We start from the raw sequence: 23,698 nt of genomic DNA on the forward strand, positions 1-23,698 counted from the left end.
GTCCAGTAACTTTGGGTAATAGTTTAAAATTCAAAGTGCAGAGGGAACCCCTTGTCTCCCTTTCTCTCTTTCTTTCTCCCTTTCTCTCTTTTTGCTTCTTTTTCAAAGGCATCCTCTGCTTAGTCTATCAGTGCTCAGAATCCCCTTCTCTACCACAAAGCGCCAGCTAGGCCTGCAATCCTAGAGAGTTTCCCCTTCTCCAGACCACTCAGAATGTTCTAAGTTTTATGAATAGGAACTCATTTTTCCCATTCAATCAAAGCCATGGTTAGATAATCTAAATTTTTTTCAGGCATTTTTTTCTTTTTTTGTTGTTTCCACAAATAATTTCAATAATTAAACTCAAAGGACTCTCTCTCTAGTAGCTGGAATTTCTGGATCACTGATAGATCAGAAGATGTTGGAATCTTTATAAACTGTTAAGCCATTTGAGTTGATAGAGACAATAATTATCTAATTTAGCATGGTTCAATATGATTGATTTGATCTTAGAAGGAGATATTTTGGGCCAGAACTTGAAACAAGGTACTAAATACAACTGATAGAAACAATGCTTGTGTTCACACATTTAGAGAGCTCATAAGTATTTAAGTACTCAATGGAGTCCACACGTTTGGGAGATTTCAAGTTTAGTATGAGATATCCAAATTTACACCTCCCTTAAGCCCTGCCTCCAGAAGGAGGAGTTAACCTTTGGGAGATCATATATATGGAGGAAGCTCTTATAGCTTAAAAGAATTTCTCGGGAACATTGACCAGGGTCAGAGAGGAGCACTCTGGGAGAAAGCCCACAAGCCCTATCTTTGAGGCAAGAGAGATTCATTGCATCTTCCAACTTGGTGCTGGCTAGAGGCTGAAGAAAGCAGAGGCAGAAGCCAAGGACAAAGCTGCAAGAGCTCTTGGAACCAAGCAGAGAGATAGGCCTGAGCTAACTGGGATATATTGAAGGACACAATAAAAGATCTGAATTTTTATCAGCTGGCTGCGATTTTGGAGTAATTATTTACTTGTAACTGAAACCAAGGCTGCCTCCAGAAAACCTCCCCGAGAAAACCTCTCTCCCAGAGAGAACCATCTTATTATTATATTTTAAAGAGAAAAAACACCAACAAGAAAAAGCAATAATTATGGCCTGAGGATGGGACAATAGCCTCATAATTAAACCATAGAAGACAGAAACGCATAACAAAAATTGCTATGATGAACATGATGATCCTTAGGAATGATAATATCATACTACACATTCTCCTTACTACACCTCCCCAAAATATCCATTACTGATTTTGTTTTTAATCCAGCCACTATACCTATCATCCTAAAAAGCAATCCTTGTGGAAATGCAAACTGGCAACTGCTTCCCTAGATGCTAAAGAATCCACCACCTCAGCAAAAAAAATTACTGAAGATCCAAATAGGGCATTTCTTGACATCAAAGTTTGGGGTAAATGTTTCCACATCAGAAACATATGATTTTTTCAATGGAGATTATTTTAGAATACTACCAAATTCCTTTTATGATACAGATATGGCACAAATAATCTAAACCAGAAAGGGTCAAAACTGAGAAAGAAAAGTAGAGATCAATTTTCCTAATGAATATTAATGCAAAAATCTTAAATAAAATATTAGTAAAGATATTACAGCAATTTCTTATCAAAAGAATACACTATGACCAAGTAGCATTTATACCAGGAATGCAGGGCTGTTTCAATATCAAGAAAACTATTAGCATAATTGACTATATTAATAACCAAACTAACAGAAATCATATAACCATATCAATTGATCCAGAAAAGGCAATTTACAAAATCCAACACCCGTCCCTATTAAAAACACTAGAGAGCCTTGGAATAAATGGAGTTTTCCTTAAAATAATAAGTAGCATCTATCTAAAACCATCAATAAGCATCATATGTAATGGAGCTAAACTAGAAATATTCCCAATAAGATCAGGGATAAAGCAAGGTTGCCCACTGTTGTCACTGCTATTCAATATTGTACTAGATATATTAGTTTTAGCAATAAGAGAAGAAAAAGAAATTGAAGGAATTAGAGTAGGTAATGAGGAAACAAATATATCACTCTTTGCAGATGACATAATGGTATACTTAAAGAATCCTAGAAAATCACTAGAAACTACTAGAAACAATAACTTTAGCAATATTGCAGGTTATAAAATAAATGCACATAAATCAATGACAACAAAGTCCAGCAGCAAAAGACAGAAAGAGAAATCCCATAAAATATTTGGGAACCTATCTGCCAAGACAAAGCTAGGAACTATATAAACACAATTACAAAACACTTCATACAAATAACGTTATATCTAAACAACTGGAAGAATATGAAGTACTCATGGTTAGGCCAAGCTAATATAATAAAAATGAAAATTCTACCTCAATTAACCTACCTATTTAGTGCCATACCAATCAAACTGCCAAGAAATTACTTTATGGAGCTAGAAAAAAACAATAATAAAATTCATCTGGAAAAACAAAAGTTCAAGAATTTCAAGGGAATTAAAGGAAAAATTCAAAGGAATATTATATATTATTTATAATATATATTATAATATTATAAAATAGCAGTCATCAAAACCATTTGGTACTGGCTAAGAAATATAGTAGTTGATCAGTGGAATAGGTTAGGTTCAGGTGACACAACAGTTTGGGTAGAGCCAAGATGGTAGAGAGCAGACACTACGTTCTGGGACTCCTCTGACCTTTCTCTCAAACCAAAAACAAATTAAGATTCTAAACATGTGTTGGAGTCAAAGAACCCACAAATATTTGGATTACAACACATTTCTAGAAGAAGATACCTTGGAAGAACTTTAGGATAGGTCTGCTTCAAACAGGCAGGGGGACAGTCTGCAGAGCCCAGACCACAGAATAGGGAGTCTGGGACAAGGAACTGGAACAGGGAGCCAGAGTGTTGTTGTGTCTTCAAGACCAGGAAACCTTCTATGAATCTCTTAGGCTACTCTGCCCTGATTGCAAGTGGGTGGCTTATTAGATTTGCTGCAAGACATCCAAAAGCCGATACAAAACACAAGTTGTAAGCCATAGAGCTCCAGAAGAACACCTGGCTGTGATTACTTAGCACCAGAAGTCACTCAGAAACACTAGTCACAAGACAAACTAAACTAGCCAGACAATGACAATAATGAGACAACATATCAGAATTTGTGGGATGCAGCCTAAGTGGTTATAAGGGGAAATTTTATATCTTTAGATGCTTAATTGCATAAAATAGAGAAAGAGAAGATCAATGAATTAGATGTATAACTAAAAAAGCTAGAAAAAGAACAAATTAAAAGCCCTCAATTAAATACCAAATTTAAATTCTGACAATAAAAGGGGAGATTAATGAAATTGAAAATAAGAAAACTATTGAATTAATAAATAAAACTAAGAGTTGATTTTATGAAAAAAAAAACAAAATAGATAAACCTTTAGTTAATTTGATTAGAAAAAGGAAGTCAAATTGTTAGTCTCAAAAATTAAAAGGGATAAATTTCCACCAATGAAGAGGAAATTAGAGCAATAATTAGGAGTTATTTTGCCCAACTATGTGCCAATATATTTGATAATTTAAATGAAATGGAGGAATATCTACAAAAATATGGATTGCCCAGGTTAACAGAAAAGGAAATAAATTATTTAAATAGTCCCATTTTAGAAAAAGAAATAGAACAACCTATTAATCAACTCCATAAGAAAAAAATCTCCAGAACCAGATGAATTTACATGTGAATTCTACCAAACATTTAAAGAAAAATTAATTCTAATACTATATAAACTATTTGAAAGAATAGGGAAAGGAGGACCCCTACCAAATTCCCTTTATGACACAGATAAGGTGCTGATACCTAAACCAGGTAGAATGAAAACAGAGAAAGAAAATTACAGACCAATTTACTAATGAATATTGATGCAAAAATCTTAAATAAAATGAGATTACAGAAAGTCATCCCCAGGATAATACATTATGATCAAGTAGACTTTATACCAGGAATGAAGAACAATTTAATATTAGGAAAGCTATTAACATAATTGACTATGTCAATAACCAAACTAACAAAAATAATATTATTATCTCAATAGATGCAGAAAAAGCATTTGATAAAATCTAATACCCATTCCTATTATAAACACTAGAGAGTATAGGAATAAATGGATTTTTCCTTAAAATGATCAGTAGCATCTATTTAAAACCATCAGCAAGCATCATATGTAATGGGGACAAACTAGAACCATTCCCAATAAGATAAAGGGTTGAAACAATATTGCCCATTATCACCATTACTATTCAATATTGTATTTAGAATGTTATCATTGACAATAAGAGAAGAAAAAGAGATTAAAGAAATTAGAGTAGGTAATGAAGAAACCAAATTATCACTCTTTGCAGATGATATGATGGTATACTTAGAGAACCCCATCAAGTGCTCATGGATAGGTTGAGTGAATATAATAAACCTGACAATAGTACCTAAACTACTCATGTATTTAGTGCTATACAAATCAAACTCCCAAGAAATTATTTTATAGATCTAGAAAAAACAATAACAAAATTCATGTGGAAGAACAAAAGATCAAGAATTTCAAGGGAATTAATAGGGAAAAAAATGCCAATAAAGATAGCCTAGCGGTACCAGACCTAAAATTATAATATAAAACAATGTCATCGAAACCAAAAAATGTCAATCATAACCTACTGGTTAGGAAATAAAGTAATTGATCAGTAAAATAGGTTAGGTTCATAAGACAAAATAAATCAATAACTTCACTAATCTGGTGTTTGACAAAGCCAAAGACTCCAACTTGTGTGATAAGAACACACTATTTGACAAAAACTGCTGGGAAAATTGGAAACTAGTATGGCAGAAACTAGGCACTGATTCACACCTAAGATCAAATACCAAGATAAGGTCGAAATGGGTCCTTGATTTAGACATAAAGAGTGACATTATCAGCAAATTAGAAGAACATATGATAGTTTATCTATTCAATATGTAGAAAAGAAAGGAATTTGTGACTAAAGAAGGACTGGAACTCATTTTTGAGCACCAAATAGATAATTTTGACTATATTAAGTTGAAAAGTTTTTGTGCCAACAAAACTAGTGCAGACAAGATTAGAAGGGAAATAATAAATTGGAAAAACATTTTTACATTTAAATGTTCTGATAAAAACCTCATTTCATGTAGAGAACTGACTCACATGTGTAAGAATTCAAGTCATTCTTCAATTGATAAATGCTCCAATTGATAAAGGCATGAATAAACAAGTTTCAGGTAAAGAAATTAAAACCTTTTCTAGTCATATGAAAAAAATACTCTAAATCACTATTGATTAGAGAAATGCAAATTAAGACAACTCTGGGATACCACTTCATACCTCTCAAATTGGCTAAGATGACAAGAAAAGTTAATGATAAATATTGGAGGGGATGTGAAAAAACTAATACATTGGTGGCAGAGTTGTGAATTGATCCAATCATTCTGGAGAGCAATTTGGAACTATGCCCAAAGGATTATACAACTGTGCATACCCATTGATCCAACAGTTTCTCTATTGGGTTTATATCCCAAAGAGATCCTAAAAAGGGGAAAAGTACCACATATGCAAAAACGTTTGTAGCAGCTTTTTGTACTGGCAAGGAACTGAAAAGTGAATGAATGTCCATCAGTTGGAGAATGGCCGAATAAGTTATGGTATATGAAGGTAATGAATATTATTGTTTTACATGATATGATGAGCAGGCTGATCTCAGAAAAACCTGAGAGATTTACATAAATTGGTGCTCAGTGAAGTGGTTAGAATGAAGAAAATATTGTATACAGAAATCACAAGATTATGTGATGATCAACTGTAATGGGCTTGGCTCTTTTCAACAATAAAATGATTGAGAGCAATTCCAAAAGACTTGTGATGGAAAAAATTATCTGCATTCAGAAAGAGCACAATGGAGACTGAATGTGGATCAAAACATAGTATTTTCACTTATGTTATTTTTGTTGCTTTCTTGATTGGTTTTTTTCTTTCTCATTTTTCCCCTTTTGATCTGATTTTTCTTGCATGGCATGATATATGTGGAATTATTTTTAGAAGAATTGCACAGGTTTAACATACATTGGATTAATTACTATCTAGAGGAGGGGGAAGGGAGGAAGAAAGGGAGAAAATTTGGAACACTCGTTTTGCAAGAGTGGCTATTAAAAACTATCTTTGAATGTATTTTGAAAAATAAAAAGCTATTATTACTTTTAAAGGAAAATATTTTAGAGAAGGTACATTAACATATCCTTTGATCTGGCTATCAAGGATTATGGGATTTTTAAAATGTGAGTGAAGAGGGTGTCTTCACTTGTCTGTTTTTTGTTTGTTGTTGTTCAACCTTCATTTTCTTTTCTTTTTTTTTTATAGTAACTTTTTATTGACAGAATCCATGCCTGGGTAATTTTTTTTTTTACAACATTATCCCTTGCACTCACTTCTGTTCCGATTTTTCCCTCCCACCCTCCACCCCCTCCCCTAGATGGCAAGCAGTCCTATATATGTTGAATATGTCCTAGTATATCTTAGATACAATGTATGTGTGCAGATCCAAACAGTTTTCTTGTTGCACAGGGAGAATTGGATTCAGAAGGTAGAAGTAACCCGGGAAGAAAAACAAAAATGCAAACAGTTTACATTCATTTCCCAGTGTTTTTTTTTTCTTTGAGTGTAGCTGCTTCTGTCCATCATTGATCAATTGAAACTGAATTAGGTCTCTTTGTCAAAGAAATCCGCTTCCATCAAATTACATCTTCATACAGTATTGTTGTTGACATATATAATGATCTCTTGGTTCTGCTCATTTCACTTAGCATCAGTTCATGTAATTCTCTCCAAGCTTCTCTGTATTCATCTTGCTGGTCATTTCTTACAGAACAATAATATTCCATAACATTCATATACCACAATTTACCCAACCATTCTCCAATTGATGCGCAGCCACTCAGTTTCCAGCTTCTAGCCACTACAAACAGGGCTGCCACAAACATTTTGGCACATACAGGTCCCTTTCCCTTCTTTAGTATCTCCTTGGGGTATAAGCCCAGTAGAAACACTGCTGGGTCAAAGGGTATGCACAGTTTGATAACTTTTTGGGCATAATTCCATATTGCTCTCCAGAATGGTTGGATTCGTTCACAGCTCCACCAACAATGTATCAGTGTCCCAGTTTTCCCACATCCCCTCCAACACTCATCATTATTTTTTCCTGTCATCTTAGCCAATCTGACAGGTGTGTAGTGGTATCTCAGAGTTGTCTTAATTTGCATTTCTCTGATTAATAATGATTTGGAACACTCTTTCATATGAGTGGTAATGATTTTAATTTCATCATCTGAAAATTGTCTGTTCATATCCTTTGACCATTTATCAATTGGAGAATGGCCTGGTTTCTTATAAATTAGAGTCAGCTCTCTATATATTTTGGAAATGAGGCCTTTATCAGAACCTTTAACTGTGAAGATGTTTTCCCAGTTTGTTGCTTCACTTCTAATCTTGTTTACATTAGTTTTGTTTGTAACAGAAGCTTTTTAATTTGCTGTAATCAAAATTTTCTATTTTGTGATCAATAATGGTCTCTAGTTCGTCTTTAGTCACAAATTTCTTCCTCTTCCACAAGTCTGAGAGATAAACTATCCTATGTTCCTCCAATTTGTTTATAATCTCATTCTTTATGTCTAAATCATGGACCCATTTTGATCTTATCTTGGTATACAGTGTTAAGTGTGGGTCCATGCCTAATTTCTGCCATACTAATTTCCAGTTATCCCAGCAGTTTTTGTCAAATAATGAATTCTTATCCCAAAAATGAGGATCTTTGGGTTTGTCAAACACTAAATTGCTATAGTTGACTATTCTGTCTTGTGAACCTAACCTGTTCCACTGATCAACTAATCTATTTCTTAGCCAATACCGAATGGTTTTGGTGACTGCTGCTTTATAATATAGTTTTAGGTCAGGTACAGCTAGGCCACCTTCATTTGATTTTTTTTTTCATTAATTCTTTTGAGATTCTTGACCTTTTATTATTCCATATGAATTTTGTTGTTATTTTTTCTAGATCATTAAAATATTTTCTTGGAAGTCTGATTGTCAACCTTCATTTTCAAAGAGGACTAATGAAATTGTGGGTGATGTTTTGTGAAATATTTGGATTGTATTTGCAGACCTTAACATAATACTTTGTACATCATGATCTTTTTATAAATGTTTTTTCATCAATCCATCCAACTATCAATCAATCCATCTCTTCATTCATTCATGTTGAGTCAAAGAACCTGGATGGGGTGAAATAATTATCTCTTTGGGTTTCAGTTTACTTCTGTGTTAAATGAACAGGATATACTAAATAATGTCAACAGTCCCTTCTTGCTTATAATCCTATGCCTGTTGTTTCTATTTACATCTGGAGCTAATGATACCCCAGCAGATATTGCAAGCTATTTTTCCATTCTAGAAAGAATGGAGTTCTCTGACCTTATTTTTTATAGATCTGCTGAGGACTTTTCATTAAGTACATGAACAATTGTCCACTTTTTAATCAGTAAACTAGAGAATCATGTTCCTCTAGAAGAGTTAATCCAAATTGTACCTAAGAAAACCTTTCCATTCTGGTCTTTGTTCTGATGCTACCACAGCAGCTAAAATTTCTACCAGCCTTGTCTCATTCTTATGGGTTCTTCCTACTTGGTGGGATGGGTTATATTCAATCCATATCCCTGAAGATACAAGGCTGGAATCCATTCTAATTGCCAAGAAACTCTGCCCCATCCCACCCACCCACTAGGAATTTTTTTTCAGTTTGGCCCAAAGGAAAAGCCAATCATTGTTTCTGTCTTGGCTAATTGGAGACAGTCTAGCCACAAACACCCCTCTTTTTGCATTTCCTCTCTTGGAGAAGTTGAAGCAGCCTGCAGAGGGACTGCTGGACAGCAGCCACGGGTGGGGTACACAAAGACAATAATTGACTTTCAGTCTGACATTCCACTCCAGTGGAATGCTCCATGGAACACTGAAAACAGTTGTGGGTGCTGTTGTCTTTGTGAATCTTTAAGTTGCTTCACCAAACCAAGAACTCATATTTTTAAATTTTCTTTTTTATTGATATATTTTGTTTTGACACTAGCAATACTCTTCTCCCAAGCTCCCTAATTCAAAGTACATTTCCAGAAATCTTCTAAGAGGGTGATTTTCGCCAGATTGTGCCAGCAACTGATCGTACTGTACACATTATAAGGACTCTCATGTGAAATGGGATGAAATTCAAGGCTAATATTTCTTTTGTCATGTGCTTCCTAAAATTTTTCTTTGTCTGTGCAGGTAATCACAGTTTACTTACATCCTGTAGATGGCCACTCTTCCACTCATCAGGGCACATGATGATTCCTATTTGCCAGCTAAACTGGTTCCTTTTCCTTCTTTTTTGTCTTGCTCAGCGTGGGGCTTTTTGTATGCTACAATCCTGCAGTAGTCTGTATTTTTACTCCCAAAGGAGTCAAGTCCCAGACATGATTTCATCTATCTTCTTGAATGTTGTTGTTGAATAGTTTTCAGTCATGTATGACTCTGTGACTCTGTGATTTTCTTGGCAGCGATTGTGGAGTGACTTGACATTTTCTTCTCATTTCACTTAGTGAGACAAGCAGGATTAAGTGACTTGCTTAGGGTCATACAGTTAGTGACTCCAAGTCCAGCACTCTATCCACTGAACCATCATTTTCTTGAATAGTCTAAGGCATTAAGACATTCCTTTTCCATTTTTTTCTAATGTGAAAAAATAAGTTCTATCAAAGTAAGAGAGGGATGTGTTCAGAACTATATTGTATTGAAGGAATATAATTTTGGAGCTCCATATAGGAGAAAGTGTTCAGATTGGAAACAGGAAAGTGGTAGGTTCAAATTCTTCCTTCTAAATTTTCTTATGTTGGACAAGTTTGTGAACCTCAGCTTCTTACTCTGTAAAATGAGAATAATGGCATTTTATCTCATCCAGTTGTTGTGAGCCCTGACTACATTAATTAATGTGAAGCACATTGCAAGCCTTAAACTGGTACATGTCAGATATTCTTTTTCTCTGACTCTGTCTCTTTCTTTGTCTCTCTATCCCTCTGTCTTTCTCTGTCTCTGTCTCTCTATATTTCTGTCTCTCTTTTTGTCTCTGTCTCTGTCTGTATTTCTCTCTCTTTTTCTATTTCTCACTCTCTGCCTCCCTCCCTTTTTCTCTCTCTCTCCCTCTCTTGCTCCTTCCATTCCACCCTTTCTCCTTCCTTCTCTCTTTCTTCCTCCCTCCTTCTATTTATACACTCTCTCTCTTTCTCTCCCTCCCTCCCTCCCTCTCCCTCTCTTCTCTCTCTCTCTCTGTCTCTCTCTCTCTCTCTCTCTCTCTGTGTCTCCCCTCCTTTTCCCCAGAATGTACTTTTACATGGTAGAATTGTTGCCTCTTCTTCCCATCCATATTTACTTCCTGGTAAAAGTAGACACAAGCCAGACTTAGTGAATGAACAAAATAATTGGTTAATTTGGTAATTGATGTTTTCATTTCCAGGCGTAAGGATGACTTCTCTGATCCTTGCCAGAGTAAAATAGGAGTTGCAGGATTTATAATGAGGATAGACAGACGTTTGCAGAAGGCATACTTTCTCTTCCTATCTCTCCTTAAATTTCATTCTTAATTTTTAAAAACTCTAGAAGACTATGACAAAAGAAAAGCAAAATGAGATGGTATGATGAAAAGAAGGAAAAGAGACTGGCATTTGAGGCTTTGTTTAGGGAGAAAATGGTAGAAAGCCACTTATAAAAGTCATTAGAATGTGGTTTAGAATTTAGAGAGACTTTAGAGATCATCTAATTCAATCACCTAATTTAATATATTTAAGATTGAGAACACTGCCTTGCCCCAGGTCACTTAGGAAACAGCTCAAATTTATATAGTACTTTCAGGTATAAATACATACATATACACACAAATACATATACACATACCTATTATATGTGTGTATGTATGTAGATGGCTATTTATGAATATATTAATTTCATCTTCACAATAATCCTACAAAAACTTATATCTTTGTTTTCTCCTCCCCTGACAAAAGGTTAAATGACATGACCAGAATTATACAATTAATAAGTGTCTGAGCCATGATTTGAACTCTGGTTTCTCGACTCCAGGTCAAACATTCTATTGTACTCCTCAGCTCTCTAATAAGCAAGAAGAGAAGGGAATTAACATTTATAAAGTACCTATTACATGCTAAGCACTTTACAAATTTTAGCTCATTTTATCCTCAGAAAAATGCTTAGAGATAAATGTTGTTATTTCCATTTTATAGTAGAAGAAACTGAGGCAGGTTAAGTGACATCTGCAGAATCCCACAGCTAGTAAGGGTGAGTCTGGATCTGAATTCAGATCTTCCTGGTTTCAAGATCAGCACTCTATTCACCATACCACATAGCTACCTGATGATAGAGATTCTTTGATGTAAAGGAGAAGATTGAGTACATTTCAGACATGGGAGATGGTCAATGAAAAGTTAAAGACCTGGGCAATGGAGTACCATGTATGAGGAACAGAAAAGCAAGCTTGGATTGCATTGGGAAGAGTAATATACAATAAAGCTGGAAATATAAGTTATAGTTGAATTGTGAAGAGTTTTAAAAGCTAAGCTGAGGAGTTTATCTTTAATCCTAGAGTCAATAGGAAAACAGTGGAATTTATTCAAGAGCAATATAACAGATATTTAGCTTCTCCCTCTTTACAGATTCCAGCCTACTGCTATTAAAAATACTCAAGCCTTGAACATCCTAAAACAATTAATAACAGGAATAGTAATAACAATAAACCACCTTAACTAGACTTTATCATTCTCTTAAGCCATTTTCCTCTATTTCTTCACCTTTCCTTAGGAAACTAGAAAAAGCTATTTACATATATTCCCTCCTATTTCTCTCTTCCAGATTCCTGAGTCATTTGACACTGGTTTTCAGTCTTGTCACTCGACTGAAACAACTCTTTTCTAAAGATACAAATAATTTTTAATTATCATGTATAATGGTCTTTTCTCATTCCTCATTCTTCTCAACCCATCTTCTGCATTTGACAATGCTGATCACGCTCTCTTGAATATTTTACTCTCTCCTTGATCTACTACCTAACTATTCTTTAGTCTCCTACCTTATGATCCATATCATAACCTTTAAATGGTAGATGTTCTTCAAGACATTTTTTCTCTCTTTCATATATGTAGATTTGTGTGTATGCATGTCTGTATGTATATATATATGTATATTTGTATATATGTGCAGTATGTATATCATATATGTACATATATATTTATATAGCTAATTCTCATTATTTATGGATTTCATATTTGTGAATTTATAGTTGCTAAAATTTATTTGTAATCTCTAAATGAATATTAATGACATTTTCATTATCATTCATGGACATGTGCAGAACAGCAAAAAATTGATATTCCCCAATATGCTCCATTCTGAAGTCAAACAAGTCATCATTTTGCCTTCTTATTTTGGCTCTCATACTATAAACAACTATCCTTTTCACAGTCTATTTAGTACCACTTTTGTTTGAATTTTTGTATTTATTGTCACTAATATCATCTTTTAAAATGATACCCAAACATCATATTGAAGTGCTGTCTAGTGATTATAAGCCCAAGAAAGCTGTAAGATACCTGTATTAGATAAACTTTGGTCAGGCATGAGTGCTAAATCAATAATATGGTACATCTAGAAAAAGAGGAAATTTGTCTATAACTGTAATAAGAATTGTATATTAAATAATAAGACTTTAGCTAGAAATCCACATAAAACTAGCTTATGTATTGGTTGATTGATTAAAATTTTGTGACTAGAAGTTCACAGTACCTTTATATTCCCTAGGAGCAAAGAGGTAACATGCATTAATTTGGTGTTTGTGGTGACTTTATAGAATATAACTATCACAAATGACAAAAGTCAACTCTCTCTCTCTCTCTCTTTCTTTCTCTCTTTCTATATATATATATATATATATATATATACACATATTATATATACATATACATACACACACATATATACACACACCCACTCTACTGATGAACTTAAGAACTCTCATTAGTTTAATGATCTTTCCCATGCTGGTGATTCAGACCTGTGTAGCCAGCTCCAGTTTCTCCCTGAAAGTCTATCCTGCATTGCTAGTTGTTTATTCATTGGATGTTTCAAATTCCATATCCCTGGAGAGATGTCAAATTCAAAATACATTCAAACCAGGACTTTCCCCAAAAAACACACACCCTTTTTCCAAACTGTTCTATTTTTTGTGAAGACAACACTGCTCTTCCAAAACCCAAATCCATGATATATCCTCAGCCCATCACATTCCTTCACTCCATATGTTTTAAAAAATGCATTTCTACCCCTAATATCTCTTACATCTGACTTCTCCTTTATACAGTTCTTGGGTCATTTTTACTTTGAACTTAATTCAGACTCCCTTATCTCTAATTTAGATTATTACGTGGGGGCTCCTAATTGGTATATCTGTTTTAGATCCCCCTTTATTCTAATCCACCCTTAATTCTGTGGCCAAAATGGTTTTCCTCAAGCACAGATCTCACCTTGTCACTCTTCTCAGTCACTTTCAGTGGCACTTTATTGCCTCAAATATAAATTCCTTTGTTTACCTTTTAGCATCTTTAGACACCTTCCCCCATTTATCTTTTCAATTTCATTGCACAATTCTCTTTTCAAGCTTGGAGATCCAATTAAAAGGGCTTACTTTCTGTCCCTCACAGCCAACATTCCATTTCCCTTTCCGCATCTCTTATGTCTGATATATACTTCCACCCCGCTACCTTCTTTCAAGATGGAGCTGTTTCACTAAACTCTACAAAAAGACTTTTCTAATAGCTCCAATTGCTGCCTACTACCCTCTTGAATTGTCTTGCATCAACCTAATTTGTATTACTACTTATTCTCTTTATATTTATTTTGCATATGTGTTTGTATATATTTAATATATCTCTCTGTTAGATTATAAGGTCCTTGAAAATAGAGATTGTTTTATTCTTTGTATTTATATAACAAATATCTAGTATCGTTCCAGGAACATAGCACATGTTTAATAAATACTTGTTGACTGACCAAAGGAAGGACTTGAAACTTCATCCTCTTAGTATGAACATATTGTTTGCATCATTACACCATAGTCAATTATTTTTTTATGTTAAACGTGTTAAATCCAATGTGTATAGACATATTTGTACAATTCTCTTGCTGCACAAGAAAAATCAGATCAAAAAAAGAAAGTAAATGAGTAAGAAAACAAAATGTAAGCAAATAACAACAAAAAGAGTGAGAATGTTATGTTGTGATCCACATTCAGTTCCCACAGTCCTCTCTTAATATCAATGGACTGTACAGCCAATTTTTTAAAAAAAGTGTTAATAAGAAGGAAAAAATCCCTAGAAAAGGCCTCCAAAATATTGTAACATTCTCTGTGCAAATCTTTAGAAGAATTTTATACAGAATAAGAAAAGATTGACCTACATCAATCTAGAAAAGGTTCACACTCACTCACTGAGGTACTGAATTACCAAACTAGGACTGCTAAAAAAGAAAAAGGAAGAGATGACCTTGAGGTTCCTGATAAGATACAGATGGGATGGTGGAGAAAGGGGATATTGGTAAGGTGAGAACTGGGGCTTTCAGAGGAAATTTACAAAATGGTAAGTTTCATTCATATGTACTCCTGTATGTTTTTTAGAAAAATAAAAAATCATAAAATCATATAGGAGTATCTACAAACTGCTGAAAAAAAAACAAAACAAAAGTTTTTACATGGGAAAAATAAGACAGTGCTTCATTCTGGGAGACAGGAGAAATTTGGAGAGACAGATGAGCCTACATTTTCCGGTGGGTGTGTGGGTGCTAATTAATTGCAAATTAAACATCAGGATTGTTCACGGCCCATACCATGACAGTGAGTAACATATTATTTGGGCTGTAAAAATTCCATGTCTTGGTAATTAATACAGCATTTGGCATTTATACAGCATCTTTCATCTGAAGCCATCAAAGCTCTCTGTGGACCTGGCCCCATTAATGCTCAAGGCCAGTTAATGAGGAAGACAGGAGGCAGACTGAATTCTTACCCTTTCAGAGGTGGAGGAAAAGAAGCAACTAGCTAGTATCTCTTTGGTGAATAGTTACATCTATACCCCCCCAAACTCCAGAACAAAAAGTAAAGAATTCAGTCACCTTAATTTTTGATCAATAAACATTCAGCTATTTGGGAACATCTGGAAGATAGACCGGATGCTCTACTATTCACCTAGATGTTCAGAATCAAGTAGATGTTTGGCAATTCAAAGTGAAAAAATTTAGCTATGATTCCTCTGATTTGGGGGCAAGGGAGGTGTTAGAACTGAATTGCCAAGTTGTGTTTATGTTATATTAGCAGAGATGTAGTCACATGAATCAGGGGCAGACCAGGGAATAGAATGGAATGGGATCAAACTATATATTACTCCACCTTTGGTGCTCCCCAACTGTACTGAACTATATTGCTTCTAAGTTAGTTTCTTCCTTGTGATGTTGAAACATCATCTTGATTCTTTGCATTTCCATTTGGATCTGTGAAAAATATGGGCAAAAAAATATATCGTCTGACTTTCTACCATGTAAAAACTGTTTGAAGTGAAGGCAGACCTGGACAAGGCAAAGCCGTTCAGGAAATTCATTCTGTTTTCCTTTTGACTGAGACTAAGAATGTGAAGGAGAAGATGTTATAAAGGTAGCTAAGTCTTGCCTTTCCCCCATTCCTTGGTTTACTCCTTTGCCTTCAGGAACTAACAGAGACAAAGTACATCAGGCTTCCTCCTTCTGTGTTCTCCCATAAGCTTTCACTTTTTTTCTTCTCTCCATACTCCCCAAGGACTCACTGATGGTTTTAACATAGCAGCATCTACCTCCCTTCTTTCCTCCAGTGATTTGGTCCTTCTTCCCCTCCCCCAGGATCATAGGAAATCAACAGTTTTCTGCAATTATTCATCAGATTGCTTTCCTGTGAGCATTAGGTCTATTAAGGAGAAGCTTATAAATCATTAAAACTTAAAGCAAATTGTATTATGCTCACCCATAGCATGGGGCCACATTCTATGAATGAATGCCTATGGTCAGTACATAATAAATATGTGCTATGTTGAATGTAAATGCCTTTAATGGGATCAGAAAATTTACAGTTGGGAATAACTTTGAAAATAATTTATATGCAATGCTATTATCTTCATATGAAGAAACTGATTCCTGGAGTGATGAAATGACTTGCCCAACTTTAATTAGCAGGTTATGAGTCAGGGTGGTTCCAAATAAGTGGCTGGAATTTTGAGTAAAAATATTAAACTAGTTCACAAAATTTTAAAGAGACACTAAAATCAGACTTATTAAGGGATACTGATCATATTAGTTTTGCATTTTCTTTCTTTGTCTGATTGTGGATTTCATTGCTATTTTTCTCTCTCTTGACTTTATAACTAATATATTCTCTTCTTGACCTTCTAACAAAGCACTGGAATATTAAATGATAAAAATATTGTTTGTTAGAATGATTGTAGTATAGGGAAAGTGGTAGATAAAATCAACTTCCCATGAAGTTCTTCTGACTAGTATCAATTGATCAATCAGTCAACAATTATCTATTAAGATCATATTATGTACCATGCATTTTAGTAGGCACTGGGACATAAATATAATGAATGAAATGTGGAACAGGTAGGCAACATGTTGGATAGGATGCTAGACTTGGATTCAAAAAGATGATTTCAAATACTGTCTCAGACACATACTAGCTAAATGACCCTGAGCAAGTCATAAATTCAGTCTTAGTTTCCATGTAATCTGACTTAAAACATGTTAGATATAGACATTAATTTAATCTAGTACTTTCAATCATTCAATTTCAGTGGACAGAATAAGAATGAGAATCTTGCTAATATGTTCTTCAGTGAAAATGGAAGCAAAGGATTTACTCAATCTTTTTGTAACCTCTTAGGTATTTCTTGCTCAACAGTTCTCAAGATGATTCACTTGAGTTGGAGAGAAATTTTCAACTACTCCCTCTCCATCTGATAGACTAAAAAACATCAAATTCAACATGTCCCAAACTGATCTTATCATTTTTCCTAAACCTAGTCCTCTTATTGAATTTTCTATTTTTGTCTCTAGCACCAGAACTCCCCCAACTGCTCATGTTTGTAATCTTGATATCATTCCTGACTCTCCTTTCTCCCTCACTTCTCAGGTTTAATTAACTGCTATGTCCTGTCAATTCCACCTCCATTTCTTCCCTTGAACCTGCTTTTTCTTCAATGGAACCTCTGCTGTTACCTTAGTAAGACCCTCATTTTGACTCATCTGGCATAATTTGATAGCTTCCTACTGATTCTGCCCAGTTCCATTTTGTCCCTTTTTTATCCATTTTGATCCAATCAATCCTTCATAAAGCTTTGAGACAAATTTTCCTGATATATTGATCTATTTAAATCACTTCCAAATGAAAACTTTAGTTCTCTATTGCAAGCTCATCAATGTTCAAATTCCCTTGTATAAACACAAAACAGTTCTTGCTCTCAAAGTATTCACAATCTACTAAGGAAGACAGCATGCAAAAAATGTATAAGCAATATAATATAAAGATAAATTGGGCATAATCTCAGAGGGGAAATTAAGAAAATCTGGGGCAAAAAGCTTTCTTTTGGTAAGGTTTGAAGAAGAATGGCAAGAACTGAGTTAGAATCAACATTTCTTAAGTCCCAGGAATTTTTCAGTATACAGGCTGCTTCTCCATGATCTAATTTTCACCTTTAAAACATTTTACTTGTGGTCTACCTGTTCTCTCAACACTCAACATTCCCTTTCTGGTTTGATTTTTGTGAGACTGCATGTAGCTTGGCCAATACCCAGTAAAATAACATAACTCCAGACAACACAGCTTGAAACAAGACAATTCAACCAAGTCCATTCCCTATTCCATGTGCTGTACAAATAGTCTTTCAGGAACACTCTCTCCTAAAATACTTTCTGAAGTAAAATAATAGTCACAGAATTAAGCAGTAAGTGATAGCAGATGGTGAGAGGTAGAGGCAAAATTGAGAAGATGGTTTGCATTGCTATTGGAGTGAAGACAATGAGCAAGGTGGAGACAAGTTTCAGATGGCAGGAGCCATCTGGATGCTTGCTTCCAGGTCCTGGTGCTATATATGTTAAACAGAGAATGCCAGGACATAAGGTAGAAGACTAAGAGGAAACTCACAAAGTTATTAAACACTTAGAAAACATTAGGGTCTCTAAGAAGCATCCTTTTGTCTTTTGAAACAATAAGAGATTTTTTTTTTTACCTTGAAATTTACATGACTAGACTATGAAGGTTTTTTTTTTTTTTTTTAATATGGTTAAGTTACCTGAGGTAAAAATCTCTGAGAATGGGTTTGAGCTTTAGGCATAATTATCATTCAAGTAGGCTCAGCTGGGTTTGGGAGGTCATTAAAAAGACTTTTCTCCTTTTTGCTCCCAGGCCCCAATACTTTTACCTCCATATGATACACAGAAATTATATGTAAATTGACATCCTCTTATCTTACATTGTGCTTATTTTTTGGAAGTAGGTCAGTAGTATCAAAGGAAGCAAGAAGTTTGAAGCATTAATTACTACCTGTGTGAATTTAGATAACTCTCTTCTCTTGTCTGGATCTTGGTTTATTCATCAATAAAATGGTAGAGATTGTTAGACAGAATGATCTTCTGAAGTCAGATCCACTTCTATAATCTTCAAATGTATCCTAATCTCATCAATTGGGACCTTCCCACCAATGATCCCAATTCAGAACACCTGTATGCATGTCATTCCTTTACTAATCTTGATCATGTTTGTCCAATCAATTTATCACAAATAATCCATTTGGGATGTTGGAAATCTTCCCCATTTTTTCTTGACATCATGAGGATACCATGAAGCATTCTGGCCTTCTACTTATCATTCCTTGTGCTCACCCCATGATCAGAAGATTTTGTCTGCTTAACATACTGGCACCCTGTAGTCCTGCTATTCTTTGAAGTTCTCATTGGTTAAATGTCACCACTTGTTCACACTCGCCATGTGCCTTTCCCCTTACATTTGATTACTAATCATTTTTAATTACTGAGTGAGTATTACATTCCATGTCTTATAAGTCATTTATTAACACCAATAAAATGTTGACATTAAGAAAAATGGGTCCTTGTTTCCTGGAGAAGCTTTGTTTATTTGAAAAAAAAAAAATGAATGAAAGAAAGAAAAAGCTTTGTCATTCCCTGCAAGCAATCCAGCCAGCTTTCTTCTTCTGATCCAATTTTGTGTACAGTTTATTGTGTATTTGTCCTGTCTGTCCCAGATATTCACATTGAGGGGAAGCTTGATCTTCATTTTTTTTTTTTTTTTGCTGTACTTTTGGAGACTGTTAGTGTAGAGTTTGCTAGGGAAAAGTTTCCTCTTCCAGTTAAGATCAGCACCTTTCTTAGAGCATGAGAGAGACTGAGAATGCTACCTTTGTAGAGAAAGATTTAATAATCTTCCCAGAGTCATATAGACAGAATATATGGGGCTTGATCCCAGGTTTTCCTGTTTATAAGGCCAACTTCTAATGCATTACACCTCAGTTGGAGCAATAGGGGGCAGAGGGCACCAACAATCAAGAATCAAGAGGACCCTACTTCAAATCCAGTTCCAGACACTTATCACTTCCTAGCTGTGTGACACTGAGTAAGTCACTTAAGCCCAATTGCCTTGAAAAAAAATAAGTATTGCAATAAAAGATAATTAAATAATCCAGGAAATAATGTTTTTTGTTTTGGATCTATAATAAACCCAACTCTATCACCTCCTTTCTTTACCTTTCCCAGGAAATGTAGGTTTTCTTTTCATTTAATTGTAGCTTTCTTTTATAGTGAGAATGTGGAAATTGTTAAGATTCAGTTTGTCCAGCAGAACTGATATTTACTAATCATTTTCATTTAGAGTTAAGAATCACCAAGTTAAGTAGTTTAAAACTTGTGGGATTCACAGACTACTTGATCTCCTTTTTCATGCTCTGCCATCATCATGGCAGAAGCAGAGGGGATTGCAGAGAACTAAGAATCATTTGGTATCTTTTTTCTTTCATGGGTTCCCATGTCAAAGAATACATTTTTAAGAGATCAAGTAATTGCTAATGAGCCTTTTCACACCTTGTCATGTCCTCTCCTCAGGAAGCAAATAAGTGATCTGCTGCCAGGTCCATACCCAAAGGCTTACCAGTATGATAGAATTTTCAATAGTTTATGCTTTTCTGGAATTTGAGACCAAGGTCATCTCCACTCCATGATGAGGCATTGGAATAAGACATAGTGGAGACAGTCTTAAGAATTCTATAAGCTGTCCCAAAAGTCTTAATGTATCTTTGAACTTTAATAGTTTAAAGTTATTAAATATATTAATACTAAATATACTTACTTATATTTTATGATATATTAAAGAACCTTAATATGTATTATATTTATATTCCATAAATATAATATATTGTATAAATATAAATAATTTTATAAAATGTCGTTATATTTATATTATTTTATCATATATTTATATTCAACTTATTAATGCTATTATTTAAGCTTTAATTGCTTAAATCTACAATAGCACTCTGTATTAAAGTCGATTCAATTAAACTAGCATTTATAACAAACAAAGATGGGAAGAGACTGGTTGAATCACCAGTTCAGCCTTCCTGGTTCTCACTGGAGAACTAGAGAAAAGGGAGAGGTGGATAGACTGGCAGCTAATCTTTTAATGATTATAGCCATACCAACTTACCAATGAAAGAGTGTTTTAAGGATCAAATGAGATTATTTAGGTAACAGGCTTTTTAAACTAGAAGGAACAATCAGAGAGAATTCATAGTGAGAACTAGCTGTTAACAGTCATTAATTGTAAAGGCTCCAAGCCAAATGACACTCTACTTGAGTGAATTCTTTACAGACAAAGGTCTCTGAACCATGAACTATTTTTCAGGCCAGGATCTAGTTTGGGAAACCAACCATACAAAAAATAGAAAATTCATGAAAACATCAGGGAAGAGAGAGAGCCAACAAACTTGTCCTTTTAGCTTTTCTGATTGCTAATTCAGCAAGTAGATTCCAATAATACATAGTACACAGTAGTTGCTCCACCCAGAGATGAGTAGGACAGACAGTTAATAACAATATAATTGAATCACATTACAAATTCAGGAGAGTCTATGGTTAGAATGCTTGAATAATAATTATGACAAAGTTTACAATTACACTCTGCATTAACATTTTCAAAGAACTTTACATATATTCTCAACTCTATAAGATTGTTAGTACATTTATCACTATCATTAGTATCACTATCATTATTTTACAGATGAAAAATTTGAAATTCACTGAGATAAAGTGATTTGTTTAGGGTTGCATAACTCAGAATAAGTAGTCAAGTTGGAATTCAAGTCCTTCTGACTTTAACATTAAAGGTTCTCTCCAATATAACATAAAAAAGAAAAATCCAGGAAGAAATCAGGCTCAGGTAGGGAGTATAGATTTTAATAAAAGTTGAATAATGGCTTGTGTATCTGTTATCTTTCTCTTTAGTCAAATATCCTAATTTACTGATGCTGAAACATGTCAAAACCTCCACAGAAAATGGTATGAACCAATTTAAAACAAATATTCTTACAGTGTTTCTTAAAAAGAAATACACACAGTTCTGATGGTCTTGTGATGAAGAAATCCATCTACACCCAGAGAGAGGACTGTGGGAATTGAGTGTGGATCACAACATAGTATTTTCCCTCTTTATATTGCTGTTTGCTGTCATTTTGTTTTCTTTCTTGGTTTTTTTTTTCTTTTTTGATCTGATTTTTCTTGTACAGCATGACATTTGTAGAAATATATATAGAAGAATTGTATGTGTTTAACTTATATTACTTGCCATCTAGAGGAGGGGATGGGAAGAAAGGAGGGAAAAATTGGAGCACAGGGTTTTGTAGGGGTGAACCACTGAAAATTATCCATGGATGTATTTTGAAAATAAAGTTTTAATTAAAAAAAAAGAAATGCACAGTTGCCTTCATAATATACCAGCCCATCTTCACATGGTATTTATTATAATGCCATGAATTATATTGCTGTATAATTTTTTTCCCTGAGATCTAACTATGGAAGACCTTAACATCCTAATTAGTGGAGCAATAGTTTCTGTCTTCCAAGTCAGAATACTTGAGTTCTAATTCCAGATTTACTGTGAAATTACTTGGGCACAGTACCCCAAACTCATAGAATAGATCCCCCAGGGATTGACCATCCTGAATTTAAGGAATTATTCTATATCTAGGTCAATAGCCCCCAAGACATTCAATGATCAGCCATAGGGCATACCTGTGCTTTAGGGAGATTAAGTCGAAAGATGTTTGCAGGTTAGATTAGGGAAGAAAGAGACTGGGATGACTTCATTAACAATCCAAGAAATAAATAAAGAGAGCATCTACAAGGGTGAGGATGACAAGAATGGAAAGTAGCAGAAACACTCTTACTATAAAGCAATGTGGAACTATTCACTGAAAGTTACTAAACTGTGCATAGTCTAGAACTATGCTAGAACACTATTAAGCACTATTCACAATACCTCATAGTGTTCTTGGGAAGTCAGATGAAATAATATTTGTAAAAAGTACTCAGTACAATATCTGGCACATGGCAGGTATTTAATAAATGCTTATTATTTTTCCTTCTCTATTATATCTAGAAATTTAAAAAAAGAGGTAGAGGGAATCTATGTACAAAATATTTATACCAGCTCTTTTCATGGTAGCTAAAAATTTGATACTGAGGGGGTGTCATCCTATTGAGAAATGACTAAACAGACTGAGTTATATAAATGTGGTAGAATATTATTGGGCAATAAGAAATAAGAAAATTGGCATTGTCATAAGAACTGGGAAGATCTTTATGAAATGATGTTGCACAAAGTGAGTATAACTAGGAAAACAGTTTATTCAATGATAACTTTGTAGAAAGAAAAAAAACTTTAAAATTCTTATAAACACATTGATAAATAAAAATTCCAAAAGAACGGACTTGAACCTTGACATGTCATATCTTGACACAAAGGTGATGAATTTAAAATTTAGAAGGAGACCTATATTTTCAGACATGGTTAATGTGGAATTTCACTTTGCCAGATTATAAAAATACGTTGAGAAATTTGGTTGTTATTGTTGGTAATGATAGTGGTGGTGAATTAGTTATTTTTTTCTTAATGTAAGGGGCATTTCATTCTAAGCCTTTGGAGTATATACTCTGGCCTCCCTTGGCCACCACAGGGCTGTTGCTCTGGGGCTCTGACCTTTCCCTAACTGCCCAGGCATTCAGGCTAGTTGATAGCAGTTGCATGTCTAACCAGGTGGCCTCCATAAATATCTCAACAGAATTTATTTTCTTTCATTTTCTTTGGCCTTGGCATACTGATTAGGGGATTGCTTCTGGTCCTGCCTTCACAGAAATAGAGGGCCACATCTGCTAGCCATTCAGACTAATGATTACACCTG

This window comes from Sarcophilus harrisii, chromosome 4 (genome assembly GCF_902635505.1).
Source record: "Sarcophilus harrisii chromosome 4, mSarHar1.11, whole genome shotgun sequence".
Classification (NCBI taxonomy): domain Eukaryota; kingdom Metazoa; phylum Chordata; class Mammalia; order Dasyuromorphia; family Dasyuridae; genus Sarcophilus; species Sarcophilus harrisii.